A 27,779-nucleotide genomic window follows, 5' to 3' on the forward strand; every position below is an offset into this window, starting at 1 on the left:
TACAACCCAAGCTGTTATCGCTATAACCACCATAGTGACAGCAATAATAATGATGCAAATGATCTTCTTGTTCTTCAATATTTTCAATAACACAGTAAATGTTTTCTTTGAAAACTAAATATAAAATTAGCAAAATAAAAAAAAAACGAGCTCTGAGCCCTAGGCAGGCGTTGTTTTCTTCTCCGAGGTTCAAGACGGGTGTCGCTACACTGAGCAGAACTGACCCCCCCCCCTTGACATCTCGGTATCCGTTTCACTAACCCCGGGCGGTAGCTCTACCAGTCTCGTTCAAAACAGATGCTTTTCTTGATCGTAGATGATATCTTGATGCACCAGAAACAGTGTGGTCCAGGAAGGCTTCCTCAGATTCGCTGGCCGTGATGGCTGGACTCTTTTCTTCGTTCAAGATGTCTCGGTAATCAGACAATACAGCAGGTTTCACCAAATCGGGAGAGATGCGGCGACAATGGGTGGAATGGATCCACCTCTTTCGATTCGTCACTCACACTGCTGTTCTCGTGGATAGAAGAACCTGTTCAGGCCCACGCTATCTCGGCTCTAGACTGTTGGACCTCTCGAAGGATCGGACCATCACGTGGTCACCAGGTTGGAGATCATGAGCCTCACCCATTGATCTGTCTGGAAGACCTTCTCGAACCTGTTGATGAATAGAAAGCAAATCATTTGTCAATCGTGCCATATAGTCATTCATCAATATACAAGGCACATCATGTATTAGGCGTGGCTTAGGAACGCCCCAGATATTCGTAGGCCTTCCAAACACCACCTCATAGGGTGCGAGGCCAGATCGAGAGTGTGGTACTGATCTTATGGATAATAACGCCAGGGGCAAGGCGTCCGGCCATTTCAAAGATGTGGATGCCACAATCTTTGCTAGCTTCAACTTCAAAGTAGCATTGTATCGTTCTACCAAACCTGCTGACTGCGGATGAAACACAGCATGGATTTTGTTTTATTCCTAATCCTTTCAGGACATATTCTACAATCTTCCCTACAAAATGGGGCCCGTTGTCGCTCCATAAAAATTTACAAACACCAAATCTAGGGAAGTACTCCTTTAATAACACCTTAGCTGTTGTCAACGCTGTATTGTCCTTCGTGGGGTAGGCTTCTATCCACTTACTGAAAGCACACACTACCACTAGGACATACTTTAAATTATTACAGCGCTCAAGTTGGATGTAATCCATCTGTAGTACTTCAAATTGTGCAGTCGGTGGAGCGAACCCTCCTTTAGGAGTGAGTGTCCCTTTGGCAGGATTATGCTGTAGGGATATCAAGCAGGTTTGTACTACTCTCTTGGCCGTCCTGGCAATCTCAGGATGCTCCTAAGTCTCATGCAAGTAACTTAGTAATTGCAAGAGCTCCAACATGTGCCAGCCCATGTGTCCTCTGAACCATTGCTTACAGATAGGCAGCAGGCAATTTCCATCTCTCCATATTTTTGCTATGCCAACAGCCCTCATCATCCAACACTCCCTCTGTAGACCACTGTTTAAGTTCCGGTTCAGAAGCAGATTTCTGTATATCCAATATTTCTTCTCTAACATCACGCCATCGCTCAGCCTGCGATTTCACCACATACATGGGAGAGGCATTCTTCAACATCGCAGTTTCACGAGCTGTTTGGTCTGCAAAAGCATTTCCTTGTTCTATTTTGTCAGTCACCTTTTTGTGCGCGCTATATTTGACTATCGCTACCTTCTTTGGACACATTAGTGAATTAAAAAGATTATGTACCAATTCACCATGCATAATTTGCATCCCATGTGATGTCAAAAATCCTCGCTCCTTCCAGAGTAGGCCAAAATCGTGCACTACTACGAAAGCATAGCGACTATCAGTGTAAATGTTCACACATAGATCAGCGCTAAGCTCACATGCTTTTGTCAGCGCTATTAGTTCAGCTGCTTGGGCTGACTTTTGTGGTATGCGAGCTGTCTCTAGCACTGTCTCAAGTGTCGTGATTGCAAAGGCTGCGGAAGTTGTACCATCTGGCAGCTGTAAACATGATCCATCAACCCACAGTTCCCCATCTACATCTGGAAGGGGCGTATCTTGCAGGTCAATGCAACCCTTTGTTTGTTCCTCAGTAAGGAAACCACAATTGTGTGATTCTTCCGCTTGAGACTCAGATGCAGGATATGGCAACAACGTAGCCGGGTTTAATGTTGCGCACCTTTTCAGTGTAATATGAGGCGCCAACAGTGTTAACTCGTATCCTGTCAGACGAGCGCTAGTTAAATGCTGTGTTTTCGTCTGATTCAATAAAGCATCTAACGCATGGGGTACTAATACCAACAATTTGTGTGGCAAAACTATCCCTTTGCTCTGTCGTATAGACACAGCTGTTGCTGCCACTGCTCAAACACCCAGGCAACCCTTGTGCTACGGGATCAAGTACTGCTGAGAAGTAAGCACAAGGTCGCTGTTTATCCTTCTCATGTACGTAAAGTGTAAAAATCTTCGTGTAATCTGGTGTACATAACACTGGTGCAGAACAAAGGGCTTGTCTTAAGTGATGGAAAGCATTCTGACATTCATCTGTCCATACAAGTGGAGTCGGCGTGTCCTTTGACAACAGAGCTAACAAAGGTTTTACAATATGTGAAAATCCTAATATCCATTGCCTACAAAAAGAAGTCAAACCAATGAAAGCAGGAACATCTTTCTGAGTGGAAGGAACTGGTGTGTCTAGAATTGCTTTAATTCGATCTGATGTCAATGCATGTCCCTCCTTAGACAGAAGATGACCAAGGTAGGTCACCTTCAGTCTACAATATTGTAATTTATTTCGTGACACTTTGTGATGATTCTCAGCAAGAAAAGAAAGCAGGGAGAGAGTACTCTCCTCACATTGTTCAGGGGTATCAGCTGCTAACAAAATATCATCAACATATTGAATGAGAGTCACTCCAGACGGTAACTAAAATGAAACAAGCTGTCTTTTCAAAGCCTGGCTATAAATACTTGGACTTTCCGTATAGCCTTGAGGAACTCTACAAAATCTGTACGATCCATTATTCAAAGTGAAGCCGAAAAGATTTCGGCTATCGGGATGAAAAGGGATGGAAAAGAAAGCATTTTTTAGGTCTATTAGAACATGGTAGCTGTAGGTGGGACCAAAGTAAGTAAGGTAGTAATATCAGACACCACAGGATATTGGGGCACTACAATCTTGTTCATTTCCCTCAAGTCAATAATAAAACGATAAATCCTGGTATCAGTATATTTTTTCAAAAGTGGAAGGATAGGACTGTTACAAACATTATAGGGAACTTCTTCCACTACTCCTACATCAATCAAATCCCTTATGATAGGAGTCAAAGCTTCTTCACCTTCTCTGGAAATCTTATATTGTGGCACCCGTGGCAACAAAACACCTTCCTTAACAGTGATATGAACGGGAGGGATAATCATCTGTCCTACATCTGTATCAGAAGTGGCCCACAAATCACTCGGGAGGGAAGCTAGCGCATCATTTTCCTTAAGAAGACACGACCTTTCAACCTCTGGATAATTCTCATTCAAAATAACACCCACCCCTTCGGGGGCACAGCTTATCGTTGCCCTAAAATGTTTAAGCATATCAAGACCCACAATATTATCTGGTGTATTCGGAGACAACAAGAATGGACATGGAGCAGTAAATTTATCAATGTGGAATGGAAGAGGCTGTGACAATGGGCTAAGGGAAGGTGTTCCATCGAACCCTATCAATGTAATTGATGTGCCAGACAGGGGAGTCCTTGGAATCAATTGTTTGGACAGGGCGCTACGAGTAGCTCCCGTATTGACCAGAAACTGATCAGTAGAACTAAACATGCGCTGAAATATATGGACCCCTTTGATCCACTGGGATGTCAACCGATTCCATACCCCATCCTAGGCAATCCTATGCATAAGTAGCGTCCTGAAGCTCAGAAGACTCACCCTCAGCTATCTGATACTGATTTCGCCTGTGTTGGACCTGGCCTCGTGGCGTGGTCCTCCCTGACCCGTGCACCACGCAAGGCCCCTGATTATCACGGCCTACCCGACCATTCCCTCCATGATCCACACACACGACACTGGACTTACCCGTTCTACTCCCACCATCTTCCCGGCACCAGACGCACCAGGCCTCCGGTGCCCATTCCCCTGCACCTAAGATGGCCACCCCCGGCCCCTGCACGACCTCGGCCGCAGACGTGCCATACCCGGCTGGAGGGTAGAGTGCTCCCCGTGAGCGAGAGGGAGGAGTAGTTCGATCACACCTCCCACCTCCCCTCGAGAGATGGGTTTCGATCACCCATCCGGCCTCCCTGAGGGCTGGCTCCAAGCCTGCTGCGTGTCTGGGTTTCCTCCAGCCCCAACTTGAAAGGATGAAAGGGCCCGCGTGGGATGAACCCACAACAAGCGGCCCCCAGGTGCTAAGATCCCTGTCTGCGAGGACTCCGGACATCAAAGAGGAACAGTTCTATATCAAGGCATGCTCTGGGACAATCTTTAGCTGAATCCTGGAACTACAAGAGCCCTGCTGACACCGTCGCGGCTCCTACCCGGTAGAGAAGGACTGCTGCCCGAAACTACCTAAGCCCTGCTGACATCGTCGCGGCTTCTACCCGGCAGAGAAGGACTTCTGCCCGAACCCATCTGAGCCCTGCTGACCAGGTCGCGGCTCCCTCACAACCTTAAGAACACCTGAGCCCTGCTGATTCGATCGCGGCTCAGAGACTACCCTGGTCCGGCTGGACCCCAGATCTACTGGTATCCCCCAGCTCGAGGATTGAGAGCTGTGCGCCGGATACGCACCTGTATTTACCTTAAACAGAGACTGTCCCGCTAGCCAAATCCCCCCCGAGACTCTGTGAGCCCTTGCTCTACTTGTACATAAGAATCCTGCGAATCATAAAGATCCATTTATTTGCGATATAAAGAATACGTTCTACTGAAAACCTACAGTGTGGTGTCCCTTTGTCGAGTGGTGCTAGCTCAGCGCGTACGATCCTAGATTCGACACTCTCCCCCTGAAGGGTCTCCCGCTAGCGCTTGGCAGCGGTCCTAGGAGAGGTGGGGCACCGGGTGGTCAAGTACATCTTCTGGCCTCCCCGGGGATCGCCCCTTCTAACAGCCTGTCAAAAGTATTATACCCATTCTGTCCACGGCCCCTAGCTTCGAATCTAGCGCGATCATTCGCTCCTCCCCTAGAGCCTGAGTATCCATTCATAAATCTATTGTTACCTCAACCACGTTCTCGCAGCACTGGACAATCTGAAATCCAATGCCCAAATTGCTTACAATATGCACACTGATCTGCGGAGAGATCAGGACAGGAACAAGGCGGGCCATAAGACCCACGTCTCCCTCTATCATTTCCTCTCGGCTGCGTAGCATAAAGCTGAGCTAAAATCACTTTTGTGTTTAAATCTTTCGTCTTTTTATCGTCACTCTTTAGCCTCTATTTCCTGCCTCTCATAATACTGAGCCATAGTTAGGAGGGTAGCGGGAGTTGAAGTAGGCCACGAACTTTCGCTAACTTTTAATCGTTTGGCAATCTCTGGTAAAAGATTAGCTACATACTTGTCGACAAACAGATGCCTACCCGTGTCATCTGTTAATAACTGACCACTATAATCATGAAACGCTTCTTCGAAGCGTGTAAAGAAATCAGACACTGACTCATCTGACTTCTGTTTACAGGATGCTAACATCGTCCAATCTTTTTAGGAGGAATGAGCAATTTTAATTTATTCAAAATAGCCACAGGGAGGTCTAAAATCAATTTACACGGTTTACATGCGGGTTCTCTATCTAAATCTGCTTGTTCTATATCCCTCCAGTCTGCACCCAGAGTTTTTCGATCATTAATTTTACGAATCGTCCTCCACATATCAGGAGGCAATATTAAGCCAAAGAAAAGGTCAATATCTGTTAACGTCATAACACACGAACTAATAGCCCCCTCTACTTCCTCATTGAAAGCCGCTGGGTTTTTACGTGGATCAGGCAAAGCATTCTTAAGGGCCATAACATCTGCTCTATTCCGAGGAGTATAAACCCAGTTATATACAAAATAACCCTTTGCATCCACAGACAACTTATTGTCATCTGTGCCTTGACCCTTAGGAGGAACATACAAAGGTGAGGCTTCCCGCATGGACATAACATTGACCACGTGACCCTTATCTGATCCAAAGATAGCTGATTCCTTCTCCTCAACCGACGACTCAGGCACAGTCGAAGCCGCTGCCTTTTTCTGCGTTCGTAGTCGTGTCACATCATCCCGTACTTTAATCAGACGCCGGAGGAAATCATCTGCGTCTGCGAGAACAAAAACTGCTTTACGTAAATTGTCATAATCAACCCCTACGTCCTTAGGTTCTCACTCATTTTAATGTTTCCTAAATCGCTCAATAACTTCCTGAGCCAAATACTCCAGAAAATACAAGTGCTCTTTATCTGTCCACCCACTCAGAGGTTTGAACTTCATGAACAGAGGCGGTATTAAGATTAATTCTACGAGCCATAGCACGTAAGTCAGCAGATCGAGCAGTAGTAAGCATGGAACGAGTATCCCGTCCTTTATCCTTTCCGTCAGGAGAATCCGTATCCTCGTCCGGGGCCGTAGGTAGGACATACGGAGGCGGAGAACGATCTGGTAATGAAAAATCATCGGGTGTATTAAGGACAGGATAGAGAGGACGTTGAATAGGAAACTGACCATTAATCTGTAAATTACGCTCTTATCTCCCCTGCATTTCCTTATCCTGTAGTTGTAAAGCTTTAACTTGGGCAGCCTTACGTTGCTCCTTGTCCGCCAAGGCTTGCACACGCTTCATACGCTCATGCACCGCTTTCTCCCACATATGTACACAATCAAACATATCCTGTCTAGACATGCGCCGAAACAAACACTGCTCCACATACTGAACCTTTCGTAAATCAAACTACCCACGTAGTGGCCATCGTAACTCTGAGTCAGATTTTGTGTACTTATGCCACAGTGTCCTGTACATAATAGGGGGGAGGCCAAATTTGATGTACATTTCACGATTAGGCTTCCCCTCTGGGGGAGCCGGCTGTGATTCATTTAATCGTAAACTGGTACCATTACCAAAGCAACACATCCCTCGAAGCGTGCTATAAACAGGCATGTCAAAAATATCACAAAATATGTAATATTCTCCGCAAATTGGCACTTAAAGTATGTTACACATGATGTGCCGTTCAAACAAATACAAGGTCAGAGTCCGAGAAATATCTCCACATTACCTGCCTATGTGAGGTGCACTCCACATATAATACAAAACATAGGTCCAAATGTTAGCTAACTTCATACAAATCCAAAATGCCACAGTAAGTGTCAGTAGACTACCTTACCAATCTAAAGCTTACCAAGAATTCCAAGTGTCCAGGTTCCAACTGCCAAGTTCTCAAATCGACCAAACAATCACTCCACAGCAACCCAACGATAAAGAGCTCAGTCGAGGACTGGCGCCACCTGGAAGGTCAGATGGGAAGGAAAGGGGAAGCACCGTAGATGGCAAGACTCATGTCTTACTTCAGCAGTGATCACGCCCACGGCGAGTTTCCAATCCTTCGTCACGACCAGTCTTTCGGGCATCCGAGTCGCCGATGAGTGCCTATTCGGGCGCCAATTGACGTGTTAGGTTTTAACAGGCCTACATACTTTGCAAAAACTCACGATACCTTAGAACAGAAGTTGGCACGGAATCTGGAATACAAAAGACAAGTTTATTAAGACCCCATGGAGTGGTGGTACATTCCAACAGCACCCTTCGGTAATGCAAGAAGTATCACCCCGAACAGAGAGCGCATGGCTCTTTTATACCCATACAAGGGTTTGAAAAATAGGCGGTACACACATAAGACTATTTCATGTAGATATAAGGTCATTTTTGGAACACAGCCAACATGTGGGCGGAGTTTAACACTTTTGGTCAGTTGGGGGAACATTCCTTAGCAGTGACCGTTCATTAACATATGTGGCCTGAGTGCACATGTACGAAGCTTGACCATAAGCTAAAAATAGCCTGTTGCTGGGCAGACCAAGTGGTCATCTGGCAGAGAGGAAGGACAAAAGGGCATGCTGACCACGAGGCAACGTGGTCACTCAAAATGGAGGCAGGGACTACAAAATGGCCTCCGGAACATGGTCAATATAAAGGCGAAAAACTCTCATAGCTGAAGCAAATGCTAATCCAATCGCTGCCAAATTACGACACCTTTGTGAATCAGGTGCTCTAACGTTACTTTAAATGGGTTTTTTTCAGGGAATTTCTAGTTTTTTTTATGTGAAGTGCGAGATTATTACCATGCCTCACTAATATGGCACTGTAACCTTTCTTTTTTTCAGTGAGACAATGGGATGTATTGTTGTGTGGTTGTAAGTAACCCTGGGCGAAGCACTACGTTACGCTCGCGTAGTTTGCGAAGCTTGCGCAACTTCCCACTAAGCGAGCTGCCCGTAGCACAGTGCGAACACGCGCAGCGTAGTGCAGCGGTCATTTTGTGCTTGTTCGCGGTCCTCAACGTAATGTTCGCAATTGCGAGCAAGCAAAATGACATCCCGGCGAGACTCCACGCGGGGAGGTCAGGTTTCTCATTGCGAGTGGTCGTGCATACTCGCGACCGCTCGCGATGAGAAACTACCAGTTCGCGTTGAGCAAGCTGCCGCTCGAGAAAATCTACTCAAGCGGCAGAAAACTACAGCTCGCACTGTGCAAGATGCCATTTTCAATGACTGCACAATGCCGGATGCTTGTTCGCACTGTGCAATCATTGAAAATGCATCTTGCACAGTGCGAACATACTACGCAGCTCGCATAGTGCTACGTGAAGTTCGCGAAGTGCACTTCGCGTACCATCGCGTAGTGCTACTTCACGAACTACGCCCACCCCTAGTTGTAAGACCTCACTATGTAACACACTTACCAACCCATTGAGTCCCTTAGGTTTCGTTTGTCAAACCTTCAGTTCAACCCTGTGTAGCTGTGGCTCTGAGCACAAAGGAACACGTGTAATGCATAAACACAGCATCAAAACAATTAAAAAAAGAATCAACAAGACACCAAATAAATCAGACTGCAATTTATAAAAATTGACTGTCTTTTTATCTATATTTAGACACCACATTGAAACAGATCCACTATAGGGTTCTTTAAATATAGAATTTACAAGACATATTAAACCAAAGCATTTCATTCAACCTCATAAAAGCATTGGCAAAATTTAAAAATTTGACACTTAGCCCAAACGTTGAGTAAAAAAACGTTCTAGGTGTAATTCAGTCACTTGGAGTTTGTTTAGATGACCAACTCTAGTAGGGAGTCACTCTGGGGGACCAGCAAGGTCCTCAGAAACAGATACCTCAGCAGTTGAGGCAGGCTGTAGTCAGTGCCAGGTACTTTTATCTTATGTAAGACTTTAGGGATGAAGAATGCTGGAGATGTTCATAAGATGCAGTGGATGCGTTGGGAACAATGGGGGTATGGCTATGACTACTCCTCAGTCCACTAAGAGGGTGAGGCAGTCCTAGACACAAGTGCAATGTCCCAAAAGGTCCTCTCAGTGCTGACAGAAGTCCAGTTGCCACTGGACTACCAGTCGACCTGTATCACGAGCACTGGCCAATGCCACTCTATGCAGTACCAATCCATGCAACGCCACCCTGCTCCATGCAACGCCACTCTATGCAGCGCCACTCCACGTCATTGAGCTCCACACAACTGCACACCACACCCAACTGCATGCAAAGCCATTCTACAAAGTGCCACTCAGCACAACTCCATTCCAAGAGCAGACACTCCACTCAATGGCACTCCACCCAACGGCACCCCAAGCACTGGCACTCCATGAAGCAATACTCTGCTCCACCGCTCTAGACAGCACAACTTTGCTCCACACAAACTACTCCACGTAACGCTGCTGTACTCTACGCCGCTGCACGCCACACCACGCAATGCCACTCTTCCACTAACTTGATAGATTTAGCTACATATTCCTTAAGTCAACTCTCATTTTACTTTAGCCACTCATACTTTCTTTAACTACCACTATCTCTTAATACTATACTCCTTTACCAATAAACAACCTAGCACATAATTATATTACACAAATACAGTCCACACCATACACTAACAAATAAAAAAAAAACATATTTCCACTACACAACACATACAGATACTACACTAAATAACAAAACACATACGTATAAAACATTACCATTTACAAGGACAACAGCTCTAACTCTAAAAAAAAAATGTGGGGCCTCATTTATGAGGTTTTGCCGTAGGGAGGCGCAGCAGGCCTTCCTGCTGCGCTTCCCTACGGCAAAAGAAAAAGGCCGGAATGCGCCGTATCTATAAGATACAGCACATTACTGTCCTTTTCCCATGCGCCAGCGCAGGTACCTTTATACAATGGTGCAATGTTGGACCCGGCCTCGTGGCGTGGTCCTCCCTGACCCGGGCACCACGCAAGGCCCCTGATTATCACGGCCTACCCAACCATTCCCTCCATGATCCACACACACGACACTGGACTTCCCTGTGCTACTCCCGCCATCTTCCCGGCACCAGACGCATGCAGCCTCCGGTGCCCATTCCCTTGCACCTAAGATGGCCGCCCCTGGCACCTGCACGTCCTTGGCCGCAGACGCGCCGTACCCGGCTGGGGGGTAGAGCGCTCCCCGTGAGCGAGTGGGGGGGGGGGTAGTTCGATCACACCTCCCACCTCCCCTCGAGAGATGGGTTTCGATCGCCCATATGGCCTCCCTGAGGGCTGGCTCCAAGCCTGCTGCGTGTCTGGCATCCCTCCAGACCCAACTTGAAAGGATGAAAGGGCCCGCGTGGGAGGAACCCACAACATGCGGCCCCCAGGTGCTAAGACCTCTGCCTGCGAGGACTCCGGACATCAAAGAGGAACAGCCCTATATCAAGGCATGCTCTGGGACAATCGTCAGCTGAATCCTGGGACTACGAGAGCCCTGCTAATACCGTTGCGGCTCCTACCCGGCAGAGAAGGACTTCTGCCCGAAACCATCTAAGCCCTGCTGACATCGTCGCGGCTTCTACCCGGCAGAGAAGGACTTCTGCCCGAAACCATCTGAGCCCTGCTGACATCGTTGCGGCTCCTACCCGGCAGGGAAGGACTTCTGCCCGGAACCCTCTGTGCCCTGCAGACCTGGTCGTGGCTCCCTCGCAACCTTAAGAACACCTGAGCCCTGCTGATTCGATCATGGCTCAGAGACTACCCTGGTCCGGCTGCACCCCCGATCTACTCGTATCTCCCAGCTCGAAGATTGAGAGCTGTGCGCCGGATACGCACCTGCAACTACCTCGAACACTGAGACTGTCCCGCTACCCTAACCCCCCAAGACTCTGTGAGCCCTTGCTCTACTTGTACATAAGATTCCATTTTTTTGAGATATAAAGAATCCGTTCTCCTGAAACCTACAGTGTGGTGTCCCTTTGTCGAGTGGTGCTAGCTCAGCGCGTATGATCCTAGATTCGAGACCCTCCCCCTGAAGGGTTTCCGGCTAGCGCTCTGCGGTGTCCCTAGGAGAGGTGGGTCACCGGGTGGTCAAGTGCATCTTCTGGCTTCCCCGGGGATCGCCCCTTCTAACATGCAAGTGTGCCTGCATTGGGGGGGATGATAATTTTTGTACAGGAAGGGAAACCTTCCTGTACAAAAATAATCACAACAGGATTTTCCTCTTTCTATGTGTGCTGCAGATTGCAGCACACATAGAACAAGGAACAAGCATTTGCAATGCAATAGGTCTCGCATTAGGAAAGTGAGCTATTGGTATTGTGAATGACAATTTTTTTAATGTGTTGGCTTTGAAAATATATAAATTAATAGCATTGTTATTTACAAAGCCAATAGCGTACACTTTCCTAATGCGAGTCCTATTGGCTATGGCAATGCTTGTTGGTAGCAAGCAAGGACAGTGCTGTTGTGGCGCTGAGTGATGCTGTTGTGGCGCTGAGTGAGGCTGTTGTGGCGCTGAGTGAGGCTGTTGTGGCGCTGAGTGATGCTGTTGTAGCGCTGAGTGATGCTGTTCTGGCGCTGAGTGATGCTGTTGTGGCGCTGAGTGATGCTGTTGTGGCAGTCCCAGAGTGATGATGTGGTTGGAGGAGTCCCAGAGTGATGATGTGGTTGGAGGAGTCCCAGAGTGATGATGTGGTTTGTGGCAGTTCCAGAGTGATGATGTGGTTGGAGGAGTCCCAGAATGATGATGTGGTTGGAGGAGTCCCAGAGTGATGATGTCGTTGGAGGAGTCCCAGAGTGATGATGTGGTTGGAGGAGTCCCAGAGTGATGATGTGGTTGGAGGAGTCCCAGAGTGATGCGCGTGGGAGTGGGTTTGGGGGAGAGTCTCTAGAGGCAAAGCATAGCGGATGTAGCATTACTGCTAGCAAGTCGAGTGTTTTCAAGCTGAGTGTCCCTAGAGAGATTACAACACAGCAACAGCATTTGAGGAGCAAGGCTACTGTAAACATTTTCGGCATTACTGTGGCGGGGGAGCGAGAGCGCATTCCTTTGAATGATGCGAGGCTGATGGGTTTGACATGCACACGCGTCTCACACGACTGCATTACATGAACTGGACGTGATCCGTAGTTGGTAGAAATTGAGCTGCCCACTATATCCTCGCCTATTGATCCCTGCGGGATATAATAGTCGAGACCTAAAAAGGCTTTGCCCAAACTTGAATGATTTAGGTGATTGTGGTTTATGATACCACCTAATTAGTCATTCTTTCTAAAGAGAAGACTTAACTTCATTTTACAGCCTTATACTGAAATAAATGTAACAGTTGCATGCAACTAGCCATAAAACAAAATTAAACAGGAAAGTGTCTGAGAGTGCATTTCAATAGGATTTTGCCAGCAGTGACTCAAGCGGCAATCCCTGCAAAATCCTGAAGTAAAATGCAGATTGTGCTCCTTTGCACACGGGGCGGGGCTTGCGTACAGCTCCAGGGTAAAGGAAATCACATCTCCATGTAAAATTCAATTAGCTGGGGCTATCTTAAAACAAGGAGGGGAAGTGGGAAAACTCGTGCTGCGTGCCCACTTTTGCTGTGCATATTATATTGTGTGATAGCAGTAGGTTTTAAGGGTGTGAGAGTCGAGGTTGTGTAATGATGCATTGGAGGCAGTTTCTTCTTCTGATGGTCTGCTTTGTTTTGTCAACCTGAAAAATGGCAAGGTGTGTGTTACATGCCCTCCAGAGGAGTCATGTTACTAAATGGTCACACAAATGCACTAGACTGTGGTTCTTTGTGTGTGTGGGGGGACTGAAATTAGACCCCTCAGACTACTGGGCCCGGTGCAAAATGATGCCCCCCACCACTGCTTAATGTGACGACTTCCAACGGCACCTGGGCGGTGGGGGCCCCGTATGCCCAGGGGCCTTTCCTACGCTTCTGCCCGGCACTACTGTACTTGTTGCACTATAGACTGGTGCCAAGACCGTACTGGACATCAGTGGATCCCTGCGAGGGGGTCAGGTTTGTCGCTGCGCAGCAGTTTTAAAAGCATTGCAGAGGGTTCCTTGTATCCACAACAGTTTTCAGGCAACAATGAAAGCGCCAAGATAACTCTGGCGATTAATGTACCTGCTGGAGAGAGATCGGAGTTTTGCCCAGTGGCAGTTTTGACTCATCCAAGATAGCGCAGTGGGTTGACATGCCTGCTGCAAAGAGCACATACTATACAGATCACAGAACGGTATTTTATGCTAAGGCTCAGTAGTGTCCCGCTTTTGTCCCAGAGATCCTTTTGTGACTGTGCAGTTCAGGAGTTACCATCACAAATATATACAGGCGCCCCAACACACGAGAACAAACGCGGTCATACTGTACTTCCCCCATGAAAGAGACACTGGGCTTGTGGATGACATACCCCTTTCCGTCTTTTGTAACAATTGTAATTAATTGAAACAATAGAATGTATTAATTCATTCACTGTGCTTGTTTAAATATTCTGTCATCCGTGCATGTAAGGTGGCACGTACATATTTCTTCCTGCATTGCTCAAGTTCATCTAGCAAAGCTTGTCCTTCAGTCACAACAGGTGCAGAATCAGAATGTCGCAAAAGTGATGCACCACTTATCTTCGAGATGTACTCCTCAGAGTAGGTAGGTAAATTAACATTAGTCATCCTGAATTTTGACGTAATGTCAAGGCAACCAAGCCCTCACAGAAAGCAGCTGTACTGAATCTGTTTATAAACCGGGGCAACTCGAGAACATGAACCAGGGATATTTAACAATATAATCCAAACCGTGGGTCAATGAGGCAAATCATATCCTAAATCTATAGGTTGAAGTTAATTTGACATTTCCTATTGTAGGAAAGTGCCACTTTTTGCATGGTTACCCCCGACTTTTTGCCCGATATCTGATGCACCTTGACTGAATGTGCACTGGGTCCCTACTAATCAGGTTCTCAGTGCCTGTATCCTTTCCCAAAACTGTACATTTGTTTCCAAACCTCTGCCCCACCTAAGAGTCCCTTGTAAAAGGTACTCCAGGTACCGAAGGCCAGGTGACCACAGCTGGTATCAAAGGGCTGCAGCGTGTATTGTGCCACCCTGAGACCCCTCACCTAACACATTAATACACTGCCATTGCAGACTGTGGCCCTGATTATATGGGATGCTTGTGCTGCGGCTGTAAACCGGCCGTAACACAAGCTCCTATAGAGAAATGGGGGATTCTCTTGATCCCTGCTCGGCACGTACCCCAAGGTGCCTGCCGCATGGTGCAGGTATTAACCAGGGGGGCACCATAGGGGCACCCTCGGTCCCCAACCGGAAGCCGTGACTGACTGGGGGCACTGCAAGGGGCCCCCAAAGTTGCTTCCCAACATGGAAAGCATGTCATAATCGGGACAGCAGAAACGCCACCGTAAAGGGATTACGTGCCGGTTTCGACTGGTCAAGGGGCTCCTCTAGACTCTTGAGAGCCAGCCAGAATGACCGGCTAGTTTCAATTCTGACTGCCTAGATTGGAATCATGCGGTCAGAATTGAAACAGTTAATGTCGGTCGGAGGTTTTCCGACTGATATCATAATCAGGCCCTGTGTGTTTTGGTACAGACAAAACTAAAGAGTCGACATGGCACACATCCTTGTGTGCCACCCACAAACTCTGCCTGTCGCATAAGTAAATCACCCCCTAGCAGGCCTCACAGCCCTAAAGCAGGGTGCCTTAAACCACCGGTGAGGGCATAGCTACATGAACAATATGCCCCTACAATGTCTAAGTCCATTCTTGCACTTTTTAAGTGCAGTGAATCCATATTGAGCACATGGTCTGGGAGTTTGTCATTACGAACTCCACAACTACATGATGACTTTACTGAATGCTAAGATGTTTGGTATCCAAGTTCTCAGCCTAATAAACCAATACAAACTGCACTACGAGGGCATCTTGGAGATACCGCCTGAAAAATTACCAACTCCCTCTTGTCCAGCTAACTAGTTTGCACCTGTCTGCCACAAGCTGACTGTTTCTGACACCCCTGAGGTGAACGCCCTTGTGCTCATGGGTCAGGAACAAAGTCTGCTTGGAATGGAGGAGCTTCTCACCTACCCCCAAGCAGCAACGGCGTTCAGGGCGCTGAGCCACAAAGGCTTCCTGACCTTTATTATGCTAGCCAGGAGCTCACCAGCTAGTGGAGATTCCAGCCCACTTGACAAAGCCTCACTTTTGGCAGCAAGTTCGGCTTGATAATTAGTACAGGAGAGATGTGCCCCCTCTCTGCCAGTACAATCTCTAAGGTGCCCTAGACTGAGATCACCGCCCTCCTTGGAAACCCCCCCTCCTGAATGGGAGAACTTTAGCCATTCTGGTTAGGGGATGCCCCCTCTCCAAAGGGAGGGGACATACAAATGGTGTAGTCACCCTATAAGGCAAGTAGCCCATTAGATAAACTCTGCTAGTATCTGAGTGGCTCACCTGTTCAGTGTAGTTTCCCCAGTGATCCTGACCTCGACTCCATCGGTGGCTGACCTCTACCGGACTCCACAAAGACTCCTGAAGCCTCATCTCGAAGGGTTCCCTTTACAGACTCGATAAAGAAAACCTGACACCAAAAGGGACCCCTGCATCCTCCGCCCTCAAACTTTGGGGTGCCCGTGTGCTTCTGGATGACTTTTCCTACCTGCCCAGCTGTTGTCATCTACATGGCCCCCCTCATACAAGTGGCCCGCCATCACGACCTCAACATCTCCTACGCCGATGACTCACAGCTCATCCTCTCCCTCACCAAGAACCCACACATTGCCAAAACCAACCTTACACGAAGGAATGAAGGCCGTCGCTGACTGGATGAGGAGCAGCCGTCTGAAGCTGAACTCTGACAAGATGGAGGTCCTCCTCCTTGGACCCACCCCCTCAGCCTGGGACGACTCTTGGTGGCCGACCACACTGGGAACAGCACCAACACCCACCGACCATGCACGCAACCTAGGAGTCATCCTCGACTCCTCCCTCTCCGTCTAAGCAGGTCAACGCAGTCTCCTCCTCCTCCTGCTAAAACACACTCTGCATGCTCCGCAGGATCTACAAGTGGATCCCGACCGAAACAAGAAAAACTGTTACACAGCCCTGTGAGTAGTTGGCCTGATATATGATGCTCACTAGTTCTAGTGATCACCTTGTATCAGTCCAAACAACCCTTATGGTGATTGGTTGTAAGTCAAACTTATAGACCAGCTATCCTAATGGTAGCATGGACAGAGCAGTCTTAGGCTAAACTCTTTTGGTATGTGAAGCCAGCTGTTTTACCACATATAACCCCTTGAATACCAGATGAAAGGACACCGCACCGGTTGTTATGAAAATAAACAATATATTTATTAATAACAAACACCTCGGAACTCTTTATGAGATCAGAGGGCTAAGCACATAACAATACTCTTCAGAAAAATACAGGAAGTCGCACAAATTACAATGGTGCCCTAGGGGCACGACAAACCATATACTAAGTAAATGGTATAAGTAGAACGAAAGAAATAATGAGGATGCCCAGAGGCTGTAGGATCGCTGGGACTACACTACCCTAACCTTAGGTATGTAGCAGGGGGCCCACGGGACGCGTGTGCAGAGTGTGAAATAACACGCGAGATGCGAAACAAAGTCAATGGGCAGAACAAATTACGAAAAGGTAAGTAAAAGACAGTTCCAACTAGTTACGACTAAAACAACAGGATACCTGGACACTAGGAGAGCCAATCTACCCTTGAGCACCGAAATGCTCTTGTTACTTCACCCACGGACTGCGGGTGCATAGGTGTCAAAGTGTGTCGGGTTTCCGCGTCAAAGTCTATGGAGCCTTGAAGAAAGATGCTGCCGGGCGACCAGGAGGAAGATGTCCGGTGCGATCCAAGGGTGGATCGAGGAAGATGAAGACCTGAAAGCAGAGGTGACAGTGTTCAAAGTTACTAGCCAGTGACCGGAGTGGGACCAGGACGGAACCAGATGCTGTTGTCGCGATCAGGTGAAGAGTGGACGCTTGACTCTGCAGCCACGTGGACCAAGAGGTGTCTTCGACGACCAGGATGGAGGCACGAGCTGTCCCACGCAGGCTCTCGTTGTCGGCGGTGTCTGTTCCGGATTCGGCGTCAACAGGCCTTGGAAAAGGCAACCCACGCGGTGAACGAAGATGGCGTCTGGTGCAGACCAGGAGGGTCCGGGGTACTTCTCTTTTGGAAGGAAGCCAGGGCCAGTCTGGAGCAACCAGACCAGCAGTAAAGATTTCAAGGATCGTCGTCTAGGAGGCCACAAACCAGCCGGCAAGTGACCAGACAACGCGTTGAGCAGCAACCAGGCAGAAGGGCCCCACGCAGATCTCGTGGAGGCTGGAGGGCTGGTCTTCAGTGCAGGAGCTGCTCGGGCTGGGGCTTCTCAATCCCCAAGGCACTTACTCGAGGATGCAGTTTCTTCAAGATGGCAGGTCCCACGTGTCTCGTCGCACCCACGGATCTCAGCTTTGCTGCAGATGTGAGTTGAGAGAGAGAGGTCTGGAAGTCCGGGTCTTGTCGGGCTCTGAGGTCTGGTTTCGGCAGTAAGGACGACAAAGTGAACCGCTAGGATGCTTGATGGTGCCTGCGGATACAGGGTGGTCACTCCTAGGCCACAAGGGAGATTTCTTCAGTCTTCTGGGGAGCAGAACGTCGAAGTCCAGAGTTTCTTCTTAGGAAAGTAGTTCAGGATAATCTAATTTGGAATGGGACCAGCTCCTACCTTTATCCTGCTAAAGGGGGCTGTACTAGTGACTAGGTTCCTCCCATGGTTGGGACCAGGAAGGGGGGTGGTTACACCCCTATCCTTTGTCCGGTTTCGCGCCAGAGCTAGGGCTGGAGTGCCCCAGCAACTGGTTTGAACCGGGGTATGCACAGGGACACCTTGTGTGCCCCAGGCATGTCTCATTCCTTTCAGCCCTTCCTACCTCAATACACAAAGTCCTGTCTGGGGTGGTGCTAGCACCTCCCAAGGCAGGAAACCCTTTGTCCAGGCCTCCCTCGCTGGAAGGACTCCAAGCAGCAGGAGGTCAGACTTGTGTCTGTGGTGGCAGCATCCATTTTGTGATGCTGAGGCTTGGGTTAACTTTAACCGGGGTTCTAGTTACTAGCATGTCTTATCCCTCTAGGAGGGTGGAATGCTACCCCCGTCACCAGCATTGGCGAGGGGGCAGTATTCCAAAGCGTATGAGACCTTACACGACATGTTTTGATAATGCTATGCCAAAGTTAGCAATAACCAAGAGGATGATAATGCACTTTAAGAGTATATGGTATAGCGTTATCATGGAACAGCTATAAGGACATGGTTCCGAAAGCTGCAGACAGGCTCCGCTCATGCTAGAGCACCATCTCACATAATTCCAAGCACTCTGCCTTCAGGATTGATAAGGCCTGCCATAGGAGTGACTTATGTTATGTTATGTTATGTTAAAAACACTTTTATAGCGCGCAGCTGCCCCAGCCAAGGGGCGTCCCGGCGTTTCATAGAAAGTACCCAAACACAACACAGCAATACGAGAACGCACAGAACAGAGTACTAAGCTGTATGGGGGAATAAAAGCGTATTGATAGCTCTCCTAAACTTCAGGAGCTCATCCATTTCACGGATATGGAGCGGAAGAGAATTCCACAATTTGGCAGCCTGAACTCGAAAGGACCGGCCTCCAGCTCTGCATAGTCTAAACCGTGGGACAACCACCAAATTTTGCCCCAGGGATCTCAAAGAACGCGAGGGCACGTAAGGCACCAAGAGATTATCAAGAATCTGGGGGAGGCCAACTTGAGGATCTTAAAAGAGAGGCACAGGGTTTTAAAATGGATCCTCTGTGCCATTGGCAGCCAGTGCAAAGAACGGATGGTACTTTCCGCAGAGCAGAACCTCGGTAAACCTACCAGGGCTCTAGCTGCGGCGTTCTGGACACATTGCATCCGGGCGATTTCAGCCTGGTTGTCTCCCAACAGGAGAGAACTGGATGACTGTATGACCAACTGCCGGGTGGAAGCATCACAGAACTTCAAGATAGGTCTCAACTCTCGTAAAATGCCAAAACAGGTAGCCGCCACTTTTTTAGTGTGACCACTAAAACTAAGGGCAGGATCAAACCAAACCCCCAAGTTTTTTACCTCTGAGACTGGAATAGGAGTTACACTCAGCTCAGGGGGCCACCAAATGTCACCCCAAAGATCCGTCCGCTTGCCCACAATCATGACCTCAGTTTTTTTAGCATTCAGCTGGAGACAGTTGGCGTTCATCCAGCTAGCTACTGCCAACAGTCCCTCCCGGAATCTGGGGGCATCAAGTTCGGAGTCACCACTCAAAGTGACCGCCAGCTGCGTGTCGTCAGCATAAGAGACCATAGTCATGCCCCTATGCTTGACGACAGCCTCCAGCGGTCTCGCATAAAGATTGAATAATGTGGGACTCAACAACGAACCCTGGGACACTTATAGGAGTATATGTGTCCATTTTAGGATTAGATATAGGTATACTATATCTACAGCAAAGGGTGAATACACCACCTTGCCCCAGCTGTGTTACCAGCCAGTTGTGTCTGTTTGGATGGACAGCCAGGGGTGGTATAATACATGCTTCAGCCCCTGGTAGGCCTTGGGTACACTTATGCCCTGGGTACCTATGGTACACTGTACAAGGACTTACAGGAGTGACCCAATACCAGTTGGTAAATGCACCTAAAGTACATGTGTGTCAATTTAGAGAGAGAACAGCGAGGTTGTGGGTCTGATTAGCAGGCTCACAGCCAGGGAAAGTCGTAAACCAGTGAAGCAAAAATCTGGGGTGACCATAGGATTGCAGACCCTACTCTCCTACAAGGCCTTCAGCAGCAGACTGGACTACGGCAACGCACTCTACACATGAATCCCAGCCAAATACCTACGACTACTACAACACATCCAAAACTCCTCCACCCGACTGATCGTCAATGTCCCCGCCGCATCCACATCACCCCCACCTGAGACCCACACTGGCTCCCCGTCGACAAGAGGATCACCCTCAAGCTCCTCACCCACGCACACAAGCACTCCACAACGCAGGACCAGCCTACCTGAATAGCAGACTTTGCATCTACACCCCCACCCACCAGCTCCGCTCTGCCAGCCTCGCACTCGCCGCTGTCCCCCACATCCAACGAATGACCTCCGGCGGCAGATCCTTCTCCTACCTCGCAGCCAGAACCTGGAACACCCTCCCTACTCACATACGACAGACCCAAGACCTACTCTCCTTCAGAAGACTCCTCAAGACCTGACTTTGAGCAGTAGCAGCACCACCCCTCCCCTCAGCGCCTTGGGACCCTCACGGGTAAATAGCGTGCTCTACAAGGACTGATTGATTGGCAACCTTCACCCAGCCTCCTGGTCGGGGCCTGCAGCCTCTTGGTGCTCCGAAATCCCCATTTATTTGCATTTGGTCACTGTTGCTGATTTACACCCGGCCACTGTTCCGCGAGTGGTGTATGACTGGTGCTGCTTTGTGCCCACCCCCTGTGCTAGCTTTTACCCCGGGGTCTGGGCTCCGAAACCGCAGGTACGTACCTGCACACAGCACCTCTCGTAGGTGCCCCAGTCTACATTGACTAACATTGGGCCCAGTGACCTCCGCATCCAGCCGCTACTGTGCCGCTGGTGGTGCAGTATCTTCTTTTGAGTTGGCCCTTGCCCGGTGTTGGTCCAACCCCCCGCAGACTGGATATCTATGTAGATTATTTGCCTGTAACTGCATAGAACTGTTTTCCTTCCATAGGGTTACATTGCGTTTTCTGCCTATTACATTAAATTTCTATCTCTTACATTTGTCAAGTTTGCTACTGTTTGATTGACGTTGCCAAAGTATTACTCTTTTAAGAGTAATACTCTGGTAAAGTACTTTTTAGCTCTTTACAATAGAATATTTACTGCATTTGAAAAGTATTGCTATTCTTCAAACGGTTACTTACCTGAAACGGAGTTCCTCTGGGTCTTAAAAACATAACAAAGTAATAACTGTTTATACAAAACAATTGGTCTTGGATTTAGTCTGAGTGTGTAATCATTTCTTGCCGGAGTGTGTACCACAAATGCATAAAACATCCCTCTGATAAGCCGAACTGCTCTACCACAATATCACAAATGGAGTTTTTAGTATTATCTACTTAAGCCTCTGGGGAGCCACTGGACTCTGTGCACACTATACCTCATTTTGGTTTAGTATATACAGAGCCGGCTTCCTACATCTACCGCTTAAGAACCACATGTAGCTCTGGAAGAGCAGATTGTGATTGTAATGTTCTGCGTACTTTACTCACAGTAGGTTTACAAAGTTCTATTGCTTCACGATCCAGTTCCCTAGATTTTATAAAATTAGTTTTTACCCAATTGATGTCGTCTTTAATTAAGCTTTCTGGGTTAGAATAAATCTCTGGGCGTCTAAGATAACTAGATATGGATTTAATGTAAAACAGCCATTGTATTTCTGCCACTTTGTCAAGGGACATACAGTCCTTAATAATCTTGTGGTTCAAAGATAGGTTGGGGTTTATCCATGTTCTAATCCATTGCAGCATAGGTGCCATGTTCAAATAATCTGAGATATAACCCATCCCTAGCTCAAGGTGTACAGCATAACTGGCGGTTGAGTGGGGAAGACCCAAAAGGGCTCGCAGAAATTTGTTGTCCTCCCTCTCTATGAGGGTTGTATCCTCATAGCCCCATAGTGCGGCCCCATACCTGGCAATGGTCACACTTTTTGTCTTGTAAATAGACAGGATTGCTTCCCCCGGTTTGCCTTCCAGTCTCTTTGCAAAGCCCAAAATAGCAGATGTTGATTTTCTTACGCCTGCTGCTTTATTTAATAATTGGGGAGCCCAGGTGCCACCATCATCAAACACTACTCCTAAATAGGTGAAAACCCTAACCTTTGTTATTATGGAGTCATTACAGGAGACTGTTTTAAAGTACTTTCTTCTGTTCCCTAAAGACATAACATGGGATTTTTCTGTATTGACCACCAGATCCAACCTTTCCATAAACTCCCCGAATGAGTCAAGCAATCTTTGTAAGGTATTAGGTGTTCTCGCCAACAATACTGTATCATCCGCGTATAGGAGTACAGGAATGGACGATCGTCCCATACGCGGAATATCAGATGTTACACTTGCCAGGACCTCTTCCAAGGAGTTTATGTAAAGTGAGAACAGCATTGGGGCCAATATGCATCCTTGACGCACCCCTCTGCCGGATTTAAACTTAGCAGTGCATTTTCCCTCTTGGGTCATTCTAATTGATGCCGAAAGGTCCCTGTGTAACTCAGCTAGGAAGTTCGCCAAAGCCTGGTCCAATCCCAGCTCCAGGAGCATCTTCCACAGCCTTGACCTATTAACTAAGTCAAAGGCTGTGGATAGGTCCATAAATGCCAGGAAGATTGAATCTTTTGATGCTACTGTATATTTGTTGATTATAAGATGTAGGTTTAGGCATTGATCTTCTGTGCCTTTTCCCCCTCTAAACCCATATTGGGCTTCACATAAGATAGCTTTATCTGTAGCCCAGGTATTTATCCTGGCCAGTATTACTTTTCCCAATATTTTGATTGATGAATCAATCAGAGAGATTGGCCGATAACATCTTGGGTCCCCCCTTTGTCCCTTTTTAAATACTGGTATTATGATAGAGCGGGACCAGGTCTTAGGGAGAATGGCCGGGGTAGAGCTTGCTGCTAGATTAAAAACATTAGTGAGTATTATTGACCAAAGGTCAGGGTTGGCTTTATACATATCGGGCGGTACCCCATCTGGGCCAGGTGCTTTGTGCCCAGTTGTCTCAGCTATTGCTGTCTGTACTTCTTTGATAGTAAAACTCCGTACAGACCCCACTAGTTCATTCAAATGTATCTCGTAAGTGTCAAGTTCCAAATTACTTCCGTAAATATTCTCAAAATGGTTTAACCATTCCCGTTCTGTAATATTAACTTCTAACGGGGCATTTTGTACCCCATTAAACAAGGGTGAATTTACGATAGTCTAAAATTTGGAACTATTCCTTGGGGTAGCTTTATCGTATAATGAATCCCAGGCCTCTTTTTTTCATGCATTTTTACTAGTTTGTAGTGTGGTTTTGTATATTCTCCTTAAGGAGGAGACCTCTGTCTTGTCTCTAGGCTTCTTATTTAGAGCACGCAGGAGCTCAATATGAATTTTAGTGCAGTTATGGTCAAACCATCTATGCACCGGGTTGGGTTTCGGATGTTGCTTCACCGTAAGTTCTAATGAGACCTGATGACAGATTGTCTCAAAAGATGTTATGGGATCCCCCCGAATCGGAGTGGGTCTCTACAGGTGTTAATTTCGTTCCCAACCTTAGATTTAATTGTAGATAGGAACTCCTCTGGTACAATTTTATTCCATTTTCATCTCCTCCCCAGATCCTTGGTTTAAACCTCGGTAGTTACTTTAAGGGACACTGTTTTATTAAAAGACAGTGTGGTGTTATCCATTTCCAACACCACTGGATTATGATCACTAAATGTAGATTGAACGGCATTATAAAATAAAACAGAATTTAACAATCCAGATGATAAAAACATGTAATCTATAATGGTTTCACTTTCCCTTGCATTATATGTAGGAACCCGATCCTTTATATCGGCGAATCCAGGTTCGAACTGTAGTTCTGAAAATTCTGAACTCGTGAATAAAACTTCGTCGTAGCATGACGATTTTTATATCAAAAGACCGAAATTGGCTAGTACACTATGTACAAGCATTTTCGTGATATTCCAGTAACGATTTCACCTCGAAATTGTCATTTCCGTTCTGAACCCTTGGCTTCCATTTTGTGTACGGCAGCCATTTTGTGGGTTGCCCTCACATAGGCTTATAATACAGCTAAATTCGATTCCCAAGGACAGGTACACCTTAATTGACTTTTCTCTGACCTGGGCAAGCTGAAACCATTGCCCCAGGCCGAACGTGTTAGGTCAGTTCCTCTCCCAGTGGCCGAACGAGATAGCATCAAGGCACAACATGCCATAAACCCTTTTCATCGCACACACACCCTGTCTAATCTTGCTCACACCTGTCCCTGCTCTTTTCTCTCACTTGCTTTATGATGAGGAGGTGCCCGTTTTTATTGGGGGTCCACCGATATCTGATGAAACTGTTGGGCCTTGCCGGGTAATTTGTTGTGGGCTGGACAAACTGAAATGTGGGCTTATCATGACTCTGCTTTTCCTTTGTAGTGGAAACATGTGAATAGTATACTAAAATGTGGAGAATTTTTGCCTGAAGCACAATATTTCGTATATAAAGAGAAGCCTGACTTTGTAAGATTGAGCAGTCTCCTGAGAATATACACACCGTGTTGTTGTACTTCTAGGACGCCTGTTACTTGGTTGCAGCCAATAAATTCGATCTTTGACTACACCTAGAAGACTGAGTTTCTGTGGTCTGAATCAGGAAAGTACTCGAGGTCTTAGGGTGTACCCTGACACCACTGGGTTACCGGTTCGGTACCGGTTCTGAAAAACCCAGTACCTCAGCTGGCGCCCAACGTAGGGCGATACCAATGGTACCGGTCCAAGCCAGAGGTTCGTGAGGTGCTTCGTGTGAAAATTCTGGAGGAAGGCCGCCACTTCATCGGCCCCTGCATGTCGACGTGGTCCGAAAGTCTTTGCTGCGAGGTTCCCCCGCTTCCCGACGGCTACAAAGGACTGCTGCCCTGGCTATCGCCCTGATTTGGACCCTTGATGTTTGGTAGAGCGAAACGATAGACGAGTCTTCTGGTGACGTCATCGATACTTCAGTTAAGTATAAGTGGAGTGTCTCCCAGTCCTTAGTTGGTCTTAGTTTGGGTATCCCCTTTGGGATCACTTTGTTTGGAACTTGCAAGTGCCAAAGCCAAAGGACTCGTGTATTCACGAGCAATATCGTAATCGATAATCCTTTGAAGTTTGAAGCTAGACTAGAGAGCGAAGATGCCTGGTCTTAGCAGACTTGGAAATTTGTTTTGTCTTGGTTGTAGTAATAGGGATTCCAGATTGGAGGACTCGTGTCCGGTTCCTCCGATTGGAACTCCAACTTATGAATTATATGTGAAACATGGAGTAGGCCCCATCACATATAATGAAGTGTGGATCAAATACACCAGAAAAGATGGTGTTTTAAAATAGCCCCAATATGGTAGCTTTGACATGGAAATCTTAGACAATCTCGAAGTTAAACTTTTCAAGAAGAAATCCCGGCCGGCGATGTTTGACTCTTTCCGCCTATGGCGTAAGGAAGCCAAACAGAAGGAAATTAAATTAGCGAAGAAAAATTAGAGAGAAAGGGGTATTTCGATAATGCAAGCTGCTATGCAGTTTAAAGATAACGAAGAAGAACAGATGAGTGAGCAGTTGCACAGGCAACGTAAAATTGTAATAGATAAATGTTATCCAGTTTTGCCGCCTCTTCAGCAAGATGCAGCAAAAGAGCTTGAAAAAGATCCCTTAATGTCGCATTTGTTAAGTTCGCCACCCCCCAATGCGCAAAATGCTACGGCACCTCCGCAACTTTTAGCTGCGCAACCCGTGGTTGCATTGCCTCCTGCTCCTCCACAGTACTCACCAGCTGTTCTTCAGTTGGCTCCTAGTCCTCCGGTGCAGCCTCCTCAAGGGCCACCGACTTTGACATCTGCTCTGCCTTTACTCCCTACAACTTAGACTACTATATCGACTACCACTCCTGGTACTCCTTCTGATACTGCCTCTGCATCTGCCTTGCCTCACCCTGCTTTCCCGCTGGTCTTTTCATCAACTTCTCCTTCTGTTCGTCAGAGAGTGGCTAGTACTGTTACTAGTATTCTATATCCTTTCTTTGGAGCGGCAAGTCCAGCTCCCACCTCTGAGCGCACACAGTAGCGTAGCCAACTGCCTGATTCTAGGGAGAAGGAAACGTTGAATCATTTGGCACATAGATGGGTGACTGACCCGATGAAATATGATCTAGAATCTGTTATGGATGTCTTCCATCAGTGGGAAACATCAAGGCAGAGATAAGTTTTTGAGAAAATGTGTGCTTTTCTGTGTGAAGATTTGGAGGACAATGATTTGGACTCCAATCCGCCCGAGTTGAGCCATGTACGGTTTGAGTTTTCAAAAGGCGCAATTGTGGGTTCAGATGTTAAGAAAGCAGTTGCGACATTGTTGTCATTAAGGACTGAAGGTGTCTCTCGGTCATTGTTTGAGTCTGATTCCTCGGTTAAAAAGAAGGTGAGACAGTATCCCATGAGAGAAGTTCCCCCACAATGGAGGGAAGGGGACGCGAATGCTGTCCCACCTATCCAGCCTCATTTTCAGCGTGTATGGGTACATGTTCCTTGGAAGCGAGCTGAAGTTTTGGCCCTTAAACAGACATTGCCTGATCCCCGTAAGAATCCCCAAAGGAATTGTCACAGACTGCAGGTTCTTGCATTATGAATTTAGCTGACAGACATGTTGTTTGGGAATGTTGTTCCACAGCCTTTATGGGGAAAGATTCGCCATGCAGATCATGATCAGGAGTTAGGTGACTCATGGGCTAATATTGCTGCTGCAGATGCCCGACAAGTTGGTGGTGCTAAACCCGAGCCTTTAGTAACAGAACTTCCTGGTAAGATCATGGATTACATGAAAACTATAATGCCTGCGATGCGAGTAAATTGGGATAAATTGTCTGCGTGTAAGCAGAAGAAAGATGAAACGGTGTCTGATTTCTTCACCAGGTTTGAAGAGACGTTTGTCGACCATAGTGGTCAAGATATGAGCACAGAAGGTGGCCAACGATTGTTCATTGATAAATTTGTGCATAATTTGTTACCCGAGTTGTGTAAAAAGTTAAAAGATTCAGAGAGTTCTTGGGCAGTTTCCTCTTCAGCACAGATATTGGCTACTGCACAGTACTACGAAAATCGAGACAAAGATGAGAAAGATAGAGCAGAGAAGAAAACTAAAGAGTTAAAAACGAAAGTTTTGTTACAGCAAGCGTATCCGCCACGTGGTGGTCAAAATAGTGGTGCTCAGAGTAACTATCAGAGTAATTATCAGCAACCTCAACAATTTCAAAGGCAAAGAGTAGAGTATACTCAACCACGTGTCCCTGTAGGTCCCAATCAGTGTTCGTATTGTAAGGAAGAGGGTCATTTTAAGTATAGTTGCCCTATCTTGTTACAGCGCGCAAATGGTGTTTCGGGTGCACAAGGTCGA

At 47.3% G+C, this 27,779-nt stretch overlaps 1 pseudogene across 1 annotated transcript in view; it reads right to left on the minus strand.

The window, feature by feature from the left end:
- Window positions 1-316: 316 nt before the first annotated feature.
- The window catches only part of LOC144826013 (tuftelin-interacting protein 11-like), a 187,985-nt pseudogene continuing 160,522 nt past the window's right edge, over window positions 317-27,779 (minus strand). The window contains exon 7 of the transcript XR_013609669.1: window positions 317-658. The product of XR_013609669.1 is annotated as a tuftelin-interacting protein 11-like (transcript). The remainder of the gene's footprint in view (window positions 659-27,779) is intronic.

The sequence above is a fragment of the Lissotriton helveticus genome, chromosome 3_2 (assembly GCF_964261635.1).
Source record: "Lissotriton helveticus chromosome 3_2, aLisHel1.1, whole genome shotgun sequence".
Lineage (NCBI taxonomy): Eukaryota > Metazoa > Chordata > Amphibia > Caudata > Salamandridae > Lissotriton > Lissotriton helveticus.